Raw genomic sequence first — 13,121 nt, 5'->3', positions numbered from 1 at the left:
CTTACTCATGCCCAGTTAGATACAAAATAACCTATCAGATTAAAAGGGAATGGACTCTATAGTTTAAAAGTGCAACCCATATATGACGTGCAGACACAGTTGATTAATTCTGTAAAAGGTAACAACCAGCAAGAATATGCAAATGTTAAAACTAGTAGTTCTGAAGTTTTATTGCACAGAAATTGTATATTAAAATTTCATGTAAATGTAGATTCTTCTTCCCAATCGTAAGGGATTTCAATTCAGAAATTTTGAGCCTACTGGGATTCTGCTTTTCCACAGGCTCCAAAGATTATTAGGACTTGGCACATGACCAGGCTTGAAATAGTCAGTTCGGTTTTCAGTTTTGCTATTAAAGTTATTTGGTGCAAACTCATTGTAAATCATAATATTATTGACAAAGTGGTATTTCAACATTCAGAAAACAAAGATCATGGCATCCGGCCCCATCACTTCATGGGAAATAGATGGGGAAACAGTGGAAACAGTGTCAGACTTTATTTTTCTGGGCTCCAAAATCACTGCAGATGGTGACTGCAGCCATGAAATTAAAAGACGCTTACTCCTTGGAAGGAAAGTTATGACCAACCTAGATAGCATATTGAAAAGCAGGGACATTACTTTGCCAACAAAGGTTCGTCTAGTCAAGGCTATGGTTTTTCCTGTGGTATGTATGGATGTGAGAGTTGGACTATGAAGAAGACTGAGCGCCGAAGAATTGATGCTTTTGTGGTGTTGGAGAAGACTCTTGAGAGTCCCTTGGACTGCAAGGAGATCCAACCAGTCCATTCTGAAGGAGATCAGCCCTGGGATTTCTTTGGAAGGAATGATGCTAAAGCTGAAACTCCAGTACTTTGGCCACCTCATGCGAGGAGTTGACTCATTGGAAAAGACTCTGATGCTGGGAGGGATTGGGGGCAAGAGGAGAAGGGACAACAGAGGATGAGATGGCTGGATGGCATCACTGACTCGATGGATGTGAGTCTGAGTGAACTCCGGGAGTTGGTGATGAACAGGGAGGCCTGGCATGCTGCAATTCATGGGGTCGCAAAGAGTTGGACACGACTGAGTGACTGATCTGATCTGATGTAGAATGAGAGCTAATATGTGTTCCTTTTCATTTATTTAATAAGGAATGTTCAAGTTCACATTTGTAATTCCCAGAAGACAGAAAAAATTATTTTTCTGTGATTTTTCTATACATTTTACCATTTTGTTTTTTATAGGCAAGCCTAGCACACACTATATACATGGGCCAAGGTGCTACTCAGTATTAGAAAAAAAATCAACTTGGAAATTAAATCAAACAGTTTTGTGATTGACAGTTGTGGCAGATTTTCTTCATCCTTATAAAGTTTTAAAATTCTTTGAATTTTAATGAAAGCCAATTTTATTTTAGGCATACTTGAGAAGCATCATATTTTTAATTTTTAATTATTTTTATTTTAAATTGAAATAGTTATTGATATAATTCACATGCATTTGTAAGAGATTAAATAAGAAGATCCTGAACCCAGGGCTGCTGCATTGCAGGCAAATTCTTTACAGTTCAAGCCACCAAGGAAGCCCAAATATTTACCTAGTTTCCCCCAATGGTAGCATCTTACGAATTTATAGTAACACACTGTAACTGGGAGATAGATATTGGTACAGTTCACAGTTTTTCAGATTTCCCCACTTTATCTGTGTTTGTTTGTATGTGTGCATGATATTTTTTAGTAGTATCCAATTATTATATACTTTCTCACTTTTGACACTTTGTACTACTTTTCTTTTATAATAAAATCAGAGAATATAAACTAACTTAAAAGAACATATGAGAAATCAGCATCCAACTCTAATAATGAGGGTGAAATCCAGTTATATAGTCATTATATGTTTCTTCTTCTTCCTCTCCCCTCAGAGGAAAACACCACCCTATATTCAATATTTTAATATTTTACTACATATATAGTGAAGGAAAGGAAGCCATGGTCTGCTGAAGTCCATGGAGTCACAATGAGTCAGACACGACTTAGTGATGGAACAACAACAACATATATACAGTTAGATACAAGCAATATATGTTAAAGTTTTTGAAGTGTCAGACTCGGAACAAAGGGTATCATAAAGTACCTATAGCATCTGAATGTAAGCATGACATATTGTATGTTCCTTTTGTTGAGCCTTGAAATCATTTTCATTTAACCATGATTATAGCAGAGAATGCAATGAACATTCCCGTTCATGGGTGGATGTTGAGGAGTTTCTCAGAATAGTAGTGGACTTTTCAGATACTAGGTTAAGTGAAAGTCACTCAGTTGTGTCTGAGTCTTTGCCACCTCATGGACGATACAGTCCATGAATTCTCCAGGCCAGAATACTGGAGTGGGTAGCCTTTCCCTTCTCCAGGGGATCTTCCCAACCCAGGGATCAAACCCAGGTCTCCCATGTTGCAAGCAGATTCTTTACCAGCTGAGCCACAAGGGAAGCCCACTAGGGTAAGGGCATGGTCAACTTCCCTGAATATTAGTAAACAGTTCTTTCTATTGGCTGCACATTTACAGTTAGTAGAAGTATATTGGAGTTCCTGTTTGTCTATATCGTTGCACTAACTTTTAAATTCTTTTTCTGTAAGATAGGCCCTATACTTTTGCATTCAGTCAGTTTAGTTGCTCAGTTGTGTCCGACTCTTTGTGACCCCATGGACTGCAGCACACCAGGCTTCCCTGTCAATCATCAAGTCCTGGAGCTTGCTCGAACTCATGTCCACTGAGTTGGTGATGCCATCCAACCATCTCATCCTTTGTCGTCCCCTTCTCCTCCTCCCTTCAATGTTTCCCAGCATCAGGTTCTTTACCAGTCAGTTTTTCGCATCAGGTGGCCAAAGTATTGGATCTTTAACTTCAACATCAGTCCTTCCAATGAATATTCAGGATTGATTTCCTTTAGGATTGATTGATTGACTGGTTTGATCTCCTTGCAGTCCAAGGGATTCTGAAGAGTCTTTTCCAACACCACAATACCAGTTTTGCATTAGAAAACCTCAATTTCCTTGCATAAAATTGTGTGAAATGTGTGTAAAATCTGTTCTTTGGTTAATAATACTGTATCACTTATAAATTTCCTATTTTTTTTTTTACAACATAGTATTTCCTTATATTCTCAGAATTGTATTAGAAGTTTCAAGCTTCATTCAAATTTTTTTAAATCACTAAGAATAAATTTTCTAGACTTTCAACAGTAATATTAGATGCCAAAATACATGGAAGTATATCAAAGTTTTCAGTAAATATAAATTAGAAATCTAGCTGTCTATTCACACTAAGTCAAACAAGTGGGATCAAAATGTCATAAATATTTTAGCTAGGAAAAATTTATAAATTTTCTAACATATATTATACATGCTATATATATATATATATATATATGCATATACACACATACACACAAAAGCTTTTTTGCTATGCTTCATAAAGGCTTAAGAAAGAACAACAACAACAACAACAAAAAAAAACAAGATGGAGAAATTGGAAAACAAAACTAAGTGAAATGAATATGAAATAGAAAAAGTGAAACAAACTAGATAAAAGTAAAAGTCCATCACAAAATCCAGTTGTTTTTAAACATGGCTGCTCATTGGAAACACATCTAGAGCTTTAGAGAAGAAAGCAATTCCTGGGCATTTTGAGAATTTGATATTCAAGCTCCAACTAAAAATCTTAACTTATCTACTTAAAAAATAATAATTATATACTGGACCTATAAAATAGAAAACCTCAATTCTCACATTTGTAAAATAATACTATCTACTTCACAAGTTGTGATTAGTTCTAAATATGAAAATCCATATGAAAGCACTTTGCATAGTTTCTGGCACCCAAAAGAAATTCAAACATTTTATATCAAAATGTGAAAAAGTACTTGGAGAAGGCAATGGCACCCCACTCCAGTACTCTCACCTGGAAAATCCCATGGACGGAGGAGCCTGGTGGGCTGCAGTCCATGGGGTCGAGAAGAGTCGGACATGACTGAGTGACTTCACTTTCACTTTTCACTTTCATGCATTGGAGAAGGAAATGGCAACCCACTCCAGTGTTCTTGTCTGGAGAATCTCAGGGATGGGGGAGCCTGGTGGGCGGCCATCTATGGGGTCGCACAGAGTCAGACACAACTGAAGTGACTTAGCAGTAGCAGTGAAAAAGTACAAAGTGTTCTGCTTTAAACTGGATCAATCAAGATGTCTCCTTAGGTGATATTTTTTGTTGTTGTTGTTAAATCTCTCAGTCATGTCCAACTCTTTGTGACCTCATGAATTGCAGCATCCCAGGCTTCCCTGTCCTTCACTATCTCCCGGAGCTTTTTCAAACTCATATCCATTGAGTTGGTGATGCCTTCCAACCATCTCATTCTCTGTCACTCCCTTCTCCTCCTGCCCTCAATCTTTACCAGCTTCAGAGTCTATTTCAATGAGTTGGCTCTTCTCATCAGGTGGCCAGAGTATTGGAGCTTCAACTTTAGCATCAGTCCTTTCAATGAATAATGAATCCCATGAATATGTGAAAGGGTGATATCTTTGGTGTTAATTAATTAAACCCCCTTTTATTGGTGTTTATGGTTAAACATGATAATAACAACAGGCTCATGCAATCTAGTACTGCTTCTGGCTGTTCTCAGACCCTAAGACTATTTCAAATAGTGCAGGAGGCACAAGAGACTCTGATTCAATCCCTGGGTCAAGAAGATCCCCTGGAGAAGGAAATGGCAGTTGGCCTCAGTATTCTTGCCTGGAAAATTCCACAGACAGAGGAAAAAATAATAATCTTCCAATCACCTAAAAGTCTTTAACCTAGTCCTACCTTAGTAAACATGAGATTGCCAGACTGTCAGAATTATAAAAATGCAATGACCTTGTGAGCATCCAGAAGAGGTGGTCCTCTAACAGAAGACTTCAGGCAAATAGATGGAAAGGCAAGAATAATTGAATGAGTTATGAGGTTACCTTGAGATTCCAGAATCCTCTCATATCCTGAGGACATGCCAAGGACATAGTTTCTGGGGACAAATTTGGTTTGATCTATAGTCACATTTTTGGCTATCTAGAATTGCCTTTGTTGTCCTGAGCAGAGTGTACATCCACTGAAGAGAGAATAGACCTCCAGCAGAATGAATGCCTGGCTGTGAATGTGACGTTCGTGAATAGGGTTTAATAGCTCAAACTATTAGAATGATTAGAAATCTAGTATATTTTCAAAGATGAACAATAGTATCTTTGCTCAAATATTAGCAGACTTCATCAGAGCAAATTTTTCTGTAAGTAGTCAGCAGAAAAATAAGCAGACAATAATGCTGTTGAGAGAATGGCCTCTGAAATCAGAAAGCTGTGCCAGATACCAGTTGTGTGATCTTAGAAAAGTTATGTAATCCCTTTGTCAGTTTTCTCATCTTTAACAGTATTTACAATGTGAGTTTATTATGAGAATCAAGTAGGATATTTTATCAAAACAAAAAATATGCATGGTAAATTTTAACTTATCCACCAGAAAGTCCTCCTGAAGGGGAATGTCTAAACTATATAGAATTTCAGTCCACAAGGAGTAATTCCATGCTGACTTGGAAGTAACAAAAGCTAGAGAGAAACCAACCAAGCCACATTAGACTTCAAAAAAACTCAGTCAAGTGTGTGAGACTAAGTGTGACAGAATGGACAAAATGAAGTTCTATGCATTCAGAATTTTAAAACCTCAGAAATAATGAGAGAAACTCCCAACTGCCAAGACCAGTTATTTGGAGGTGATCAGCCAGGTTCCTGGAAGGAAACAAAAAGCACCCACTTCTGGGGTTTTAAAGAGACTTTTTTTTATTGGGGTTTCTTTGCTTTATAATGTTGTGTTAGTTTCTGCTGTACAACAAAGTTAATCAGTTATATGTGTCATATATCACCACTTTTTTGGATTTCATTCCATTTAGGTCACTACAGAGTACTAAGGAGAGTTCCTTGTGCTATAGAACAGGCTCTCAAGTTGTATCTTTTTTATACATATTAATGTATATATGTCAATCCCAATTTCCCAAATTATCCCAAACATCCTTTCCCCACTTAGTGTCCATGTTGTTCTCTACATCCATGTCTCTATTTCTACCTCACAAACAGGTTCATTGGTACAATTTTTTCTAGAATCTGCACATATGCGTTAATATACAATATTTGTTTTTCTCTTTCTGACATATTTTATTTTATATGACACTCTCTAGGTCTATCCACGTCTACAAATGACCCAGTTTCATTCTTTAATGGTTGAGTGATACTCTGTTGTGTGCATATGTGTGTGTGTGTGTCAGTTGTTCGGTTGTGTCACAGCCTTTTGTGACGTCATGAACTGTAGCCTGACAGGCTCCTTTGTCCATGGAATTCTCCAGGAGAGAATACTGGAGTGGGTTGCCATTTCCTTCTCCAAGGGATCTTCCTGATTCAGGGATTGAACGCGGGTCTCCTCTTAGATGGCCAGGTCGATGCCCACATAGGGGATGATGCCCAGAACCTGTTGGGCAGGTAAGCTATTGTAGAAGGCGAGGAGCCCCTCTCACTCCAGAACCGGCCACTCACAGTCCAGCAGCCTCTTTTGCTGGCCCATCAAGCAAAAGGTCAGCCGCGTCTTCAGCACCTCCATGGGGTAGATGATGGTTTGGGATGTGGCGCCAGCCAGGGAGCCGGCCACAAGGTGCTCTTGCACGTGCAGTGTCTGCTGTTGCCCCTGGATGGCTCACTTGATCTGCTCATAGGCCATGAATTTGATGTCCGACTCAGGTGCAATCTTGAGCACGTTAATCCGTTGCCACACCACAGGGAGCGCACGCCCCTCTCTTGGATCATGCTCCTTCCGGAGGCCCCCCAGGATGTTCGGCCGGTTGCTCTTGGAGGTGTGGATCTGCATGAAGACCTTGAGATGGTCCAGAGGGGCTGTGCCTCTACAGGGCATGGCACCTGCCACTGCGTCCGCCACCAGCTGCTTCCACCACTCCCCAGTCAGCTTCTCCTGCTCCAATAACTCATCCGGGATGGTCAGGCACTCGCCAATATCCAGGACCATGGAATGCTTCCAGAAATACAGCACGTCTTCTACATTCTCCAGTGAATGCAACAGGAACTGGTCACGCCACTCCTGCCAGTCAATGGGCATGGTGCTATCGCGTGTCTATGCTGTGCAGGATTTTCTCTGCTCCAGCTAAATGGAAATGCTCAGGGCTGGGAAACTCTGCTGGATCTCAGAGATGTTGAAATGGCCATCCTGATTGCGGTCCAGACTGGAACAGAAGTAGAAGGCGTTGTCCCTGCTCCTGCAGGTAGAGGATAAACTCCTCTAGGTCAAGGCCATCATCTGGGTCAGCGTCACCCTCAGGGGAGATGCCCTGTTGGCCGCTGTGGTCCTGGTGGCCCCAGCCCAGGCAGGCCAGTCCCTGGAGCAACTTGCGGATGTCCACGCGATCATGCTCATTACTGTCCAGCTCCTTGAAAAGAAGACCCCAGCCCTGACGCCTCTCCCTACCCCTCCCTACATGGCGCCTAGCCACAGAGGGGAAGGGAGGCTCAGCGGTGGCCTCAGCCGCTGCTTGACGGCTTCTCCTCCCCTCCCTCTCCTGGGGCCCTGCCAGCTTCAGCGCTGCCTGCTGGGCCCTGGCACTTGTAGAAGGCAGTGACTGTACACACACACACACACACACACACACACACACACACACACATATCTCCTTTATCCATTCATTTGATGGACATTTAGGTTGCTTCCACTGTAAATAGTGCTTTTACAGAGGTTCCTTAAAAAGTGAAAATTGAATTATCATATGACCCATCAATCTCACTTCTGGGCGTATACCCAGAGAAAACCAAAATTTAAAAGGAGACTTTATTGAAGGAGATATTTACAGTGGTATAAGTGAAGTTAAAGAAATTCACAAAGAATGGGAACAGGAAGGGAGTAATGAGAATGAGAAACCATTGCTATCCCTGAGGTGAAGAGGCAAGGGAGGACTGGTGTTTTCAGAGCTTAGGGAAAGCTAGAGCCTCCAGAAAGAAAGGCCTGATGGAAGCTATGGCTGAAAAACAGCTTCTCAGAACTCCAGTTTAAAAATCATCTTGCTGCTGCTGCTGCTGCTAAGTCGCTTCAGTCATTTCCGACTCTGTGCAGCCCACCAGGCACCCCCGTCCCTGGGATTCTCCAGGCAAGAACACTGGAGTGGGTTGCCATTTCCTTCTCCAATACATGAAAGTAAAAAGTCAAAGTGAAGTTGCTCAATCGTGTCTGACTCTTAGCGACCCCATGGACTGCAGCCTACCAGGCTCCTCCGTCCATGGGATTTTCCAGGCAAGAGTACTGGAGTGGGGTGCCATTGCCTTCTCCAAAGATCACCTTGAGTTACTGTTAAATAGAAAGTCCTGGTTATGTCTCTCTATAATATTTAAGCCCAGATTCTTCAGTTTTAACAAGACCTCAAGTGATTCCTGTGCTATTGGGGTTCCATCCTTGGGCCATGCAAGGACATAGAGAAACTTAATCACTGCCACATCCAAGACATATAAGCAGTGAAGCATCTAGCTCCCTGGCAGCCTAGATGTTAAAGAGTCTGCCTGCAATGTGGGAGATCCAGGTGATCCAGGAGATCCTCTGGAGAAGGAAATGGCAATCCACTCCAATACTCTTGCCTGGGAAATCCTGTGTATGGAGGAGCCTGGCAAACTACAGTCCATGGGGTCACAAAGAGTCAGATTTAAGTGAGCGACTTCACTTTACTGTCGTCACTTCACTTCTGCAGTTTTAACAAGACCTCAAGTGATTTCCTGGAGAAGGCAATGGCACCCTACTCCAGTACTCTTGCTTGGAAAATCCCATGGATGGAGGAGCCTGTTAGGCTGCAGTCCATGGGGTCGATAAGAGTCGGATACAACTGAGGGACTTCACTTTCACCTTTCACTTTCATGCATTGGAGAAAGAATTGGCCACCCACTCCAGTGTTCTTGCCTGGAGAATCCCAGGGACGGGGGAGCCTGGTGGGCTGCCGTCTATGGGGTCTCACAGAGTCGGACACAACTGAAGGGACTTAGCAGTAGCAGCAAGTGATTTCCATGCTATTGGGGTTCCATTTTAGGGGCATGCTATAAGAAGCAAGGACACAGAGAAACTTAGTAACTGCCACATCCAGGGCATATAAGCAGAGAAGCATCTGAAAAAGAAGTGTTCCTTGTCCATGTGTTAATAGCGGATGAACCTTTTCCTCCTCTACCCTATGGAAACGGTATATAGGGTAGAGTTTCCTGATGTAAATTGGATTCAGAGTAGATGAGATAAAAAATCCCTTTTCTTATATAATACTATACTATAAAACTCATTTACCCAAAACTAAAATTAGATTTAGGGAAGTGAACAGAACATAAAGGAAAACATGATTTCAAATGCAGTTTTAAAACACACTGCCATGAAATAAGCATCCTGTCTTCAAAACTTACTACATTAGGTTTAGAGAAATAATGGAAATTATACAAACCAAAATACTGTAGCACCTATTTCTGGATAATAGAATACCAGAGATTGGTATTTTCCTCTTGTTTAGATCTTTTTTTTTTTTTTTAACTGTTTCTATACTCAACATGTATTATAGCAAAAACAATATAAATTTTAAAAATGAACAAATATAGATATTTGATAATATTTAAATTCAAAAGTTGCTTTCTGCATATAGTTCTAAGTGACAGATACCTCTAATAGTTTGAGAAAAATATTTAAAACATGAATCATTATATTACTTACATGTGTAAAGCTTCTAGAGTATCATAGTAAAATAAACTTTTGTACCATAAATAAATCATCAAAGTTGAGATTGAAAGCTTCTATAGAGAAAATGAGTTGCTGGAGAAACAAACACAGTGCATCACTTATTACAGATGATTCTTTACCTGATCAGGCAAATGTGAGTGTCACTATGTCCATAGAATAGAGGAGAAAAAGACCATGAGCTATCACATGTACAAAAGAAAAGCTCTTTTATTTCCACCTGTGGGATTGTCCTATGATTTAACATTTGGCTCTGTTCTTCCCAATCCCTCATCCCAATAAGACAGTACTTTTTATAGCTTTAACAGTCATTTTTTTTTTTTTTTAAGGCTACCCACTCCAGTATTCTTGGGCTTCCCTTGTGGCCCAGCTGGTAAAGAATCTGCCTGCAAGGAGGGAGACTTGGGTTTGATCCCTGGATTTGGAGGATACTCTGGAGAAGGGAAAGGTTACCCACTCCAGTATTCTGGCCTGGAGAATTCCATGGATTGTATAGACTGTGGGGTCACAAAGAGTTGGACATGACTGAGCGATTTTCACTTTCATTTCCAGAACTTTTTTTTTTTTCATATATGATATTATACATGTTTCAATGCCATTCTGTTTTGACATAGCTTCCAAGTTTCTTTAACATTTCTGAGAATTTTGATATGGTTTTTCTGTTAGTATCTACCATTCAAAGTAAAGGGATGGTGGAGGAGGGCCAAGGAAGTTACAGAAAGTTTATATATATTTATATATATATATATATATATATCTCTCTCAAAGAAAGAGTCCACTGTATCTCCTATTTTCTTATGTGGGAAATATGCATAAGTGAGATTAAATCTGAATAAATAAAGGAGAGTCAGAAAATCATTCTTAATGTCAATATCTTCAAAGTCTTGAGAGAAAATTATTTTCTCTCAAACTTAGGATCTTATATATAGTCAAACTGGCATTAAAATAACATGGCAAAGCATTTTCCAGAAAAGTGAAGATTCAGAAAATTTCTCTGCCTAAAGCTGTGCCTGAAAGAAATTCTAAAACTGGTATTCCATCAAACTAATTAAAAAAAAGTTGAAAGATATGGAACTTAAGAAAGAAAGTTGAGAGAAAACTAGCAAAGAGTAAATACATAGCTAAGAATAATTTGTGTCATGAAAGTGAAAGTGTTAATCATTCAGTCGTGTCCAACTCTTTGCTACTCCATGGACTGTAGCCTGCCAGGCTCCTCTGTCCATGGAATTCTCTAGGCAAAAATACCTGAGTGGGGTGCCATTCCCTTCTCCAGGGGATCTTCCTGACCCAGGGCCTGAACCTAGTTCTCCTTAATTGCAGACAGATTCTTTACCATCTGAGCCACCAGGGAAGCATACAGAATTATAAAATTATTATTTCAGTAACAATATCTCTTCTCCCAGCTGTAGATACTGGAAAGGGATCTTTCCTTCCTTTCCAGTAGCACTTCCTTGGCCTCTACCTCAATTGCCTAATCACTGTGCTATGTTAATAAATACCATGGTAATAGTATAATTGGTGTATCTAAAACTAAATTAATCATTTCATAATAAATTTCATCACTCCTACTGAGTTCAATATTTTCTTCTGACTTACTCTCAAATCTTTAAGATAGCAGATGACTGCTGATTGCTTTCTATTTTGTAGTATTTCTAAGAATTTCTCCACAGGAAAGATGTGATTCCAATTATTGGTCAAAAGACATTACAACCTAAGATAGTGTGGTGTCAGGCACCCATGAAAATACATATATTTTTCTTTTCTGGTAAAGGAAACCTTAACATTTATACCTACCAGTGCTCTACTTGAGGTAACTGTAGAATGAGAGAGCCAACCATCGTATTTCTCTGTCTGACCTTCCCCAAGTTCCACTCATGTGTAGGAACCCTAGAAGTTCTAACTGTCTCTAAACTGATTATTGGGATTTCCACAGGGACATCATATTAGGAACTAGCTCCTAATTGTGGAATATAAATCTTCTCCTATTTTCCTCTGGTGGCTCATTATGATGCTGCTTCCTATTAACTAAAGGGATCACACCAGTGTCTGCCTAGGTTTCCAGTGTACTGCTTAAACTCGCAGAAGCCAAGTGAAGGCTGCCGTTGCCTAAGGCCAGAATCTTGGGTACCTTTGCCAATAACTCACATTTTCTGTAGTGTTGGTCCTAGAGAGATCACTGCCATTGCCAGCCTAGCTGCTGCAGGCATCTGTACCTCAGCCATCTGCAATTACCGTACTTGCTTTAGCCATAAGACTTCCACCAGTGGTGAGACAGTGCTCTCAGAGTCCATGAGAGTGATAGAGTAATGAGATTTATTCATTTATTCTACTCTTTCCTGAAGAGTCAGGCCTGAGTGAACAGGAGATAGGCCAGTGGAGACAGGGATGAGGCCATATTATTTCTCTATGAAGCACTCTTGGTGAACACAGTCATCTTGTTTTTTGCACCAGTTCCACTCTCTTTCCCTCCATGTCCCTATACCCATGATTCAAACAGTCCATCCAAACTGACTATAAAGAGCCCATTTGACCCAGCCTTCAGATGAGTGCAGATCTCCTTGAAATCTAAAATTATGTTCAAGCTGAATCTCTACCAAAAAAAGAAAAAGAGGGGCAAAGGACATTTAGAAAATTATTTGTGTTCTATCTGCTTTGTATTTCAGAAACTGCTCTCAAAATAAGTTCAAAAGAATTAAAAAAAAGGAAGAAACAGACGCAAATGCTAGTGATATGCTGAAAATAGTAAAAAAAAAAAAAAAAAAAAAGAAAAACAAACGAACAAAAAAACCTGATGATCATACATACATTAACTTTATAATAGTATTTACAAAATGGTAAGATACAGCAGCTACAAGGCATGCTGCCAGCGGGCTGCACAGTGCTGATTTCTGCAGTGCCCGTGAGTCTGTGCAGCAAATCTTTGGGAAAGAGAATGGTGGAGTCTAATGTTAGCAGCGGTGGAGCAGCCCCCTAGGGAAGGCCTATATAGATAACACAATAATAACTGCAGGGTGGACACCAGAGGTTACATGGCTGTTAGCTGCATTTGAGAAATCAATTAGGTAGGCCACTGAGAAGTTTAAACTGAAAAGAGAGTTATTTGATATTTTAGTAGAGAAACTCACTAGGATATATGAAGTAGAGTTTAAGAAAAATGATATTGAGGAAAAATATTATTTTAGTATGAGTATACTCACTCATATGAGTGAGTATATACATAGACTCATATACTAGGAAACAGATTGTTAGAAATTTTAGGAGGAACTGAGGCAGATGCTAAGAAAAAGATATTTATTGCTTATGTAAAAATGGCTT

General features: G+C 40.0%; 1 long non-coding RNA gene and 1 pseudogene across 9 annotated transcripts in view; one reads left to right on the top strand and one right to left on the bottom strand.

Moving 5' to 3' along the window:
- LOC147378299 (uncharacterized) overlaps nucleotides 1-13,121 on the top strand; it is a 677,507-nt gene that overhangs the window by 481,053 nt on the left and 183,333 nt on the right. The gene's annotated exons all lie outside the window — the stretch shown is intronic.
- LOC147378300 (mitochondrial adenyl nucleotide antiporter SLC25A23 pseudogene) lies at nucleotides 6,399-11,644 on the bottom strand (annotated as a pseudogene).

This window comes from Bos grunniens, chromosome 2 (genome assembly GCF_055505025.1).
Source record: "Bos grunniens cultivar Pamir isolate PY7600 chromosome 2, Bosgru_T2T1.0, whole genome shotgun sequence".
Lineage (NCBI taxonomy): Eukaryota > Metazoa > Chordata > Mammalia > Artiodactyla > Bovidae > Bos > Bos grunniens.
This window is presented reverse-complemented; position numbering and strand designations above follow the sequence as displayed.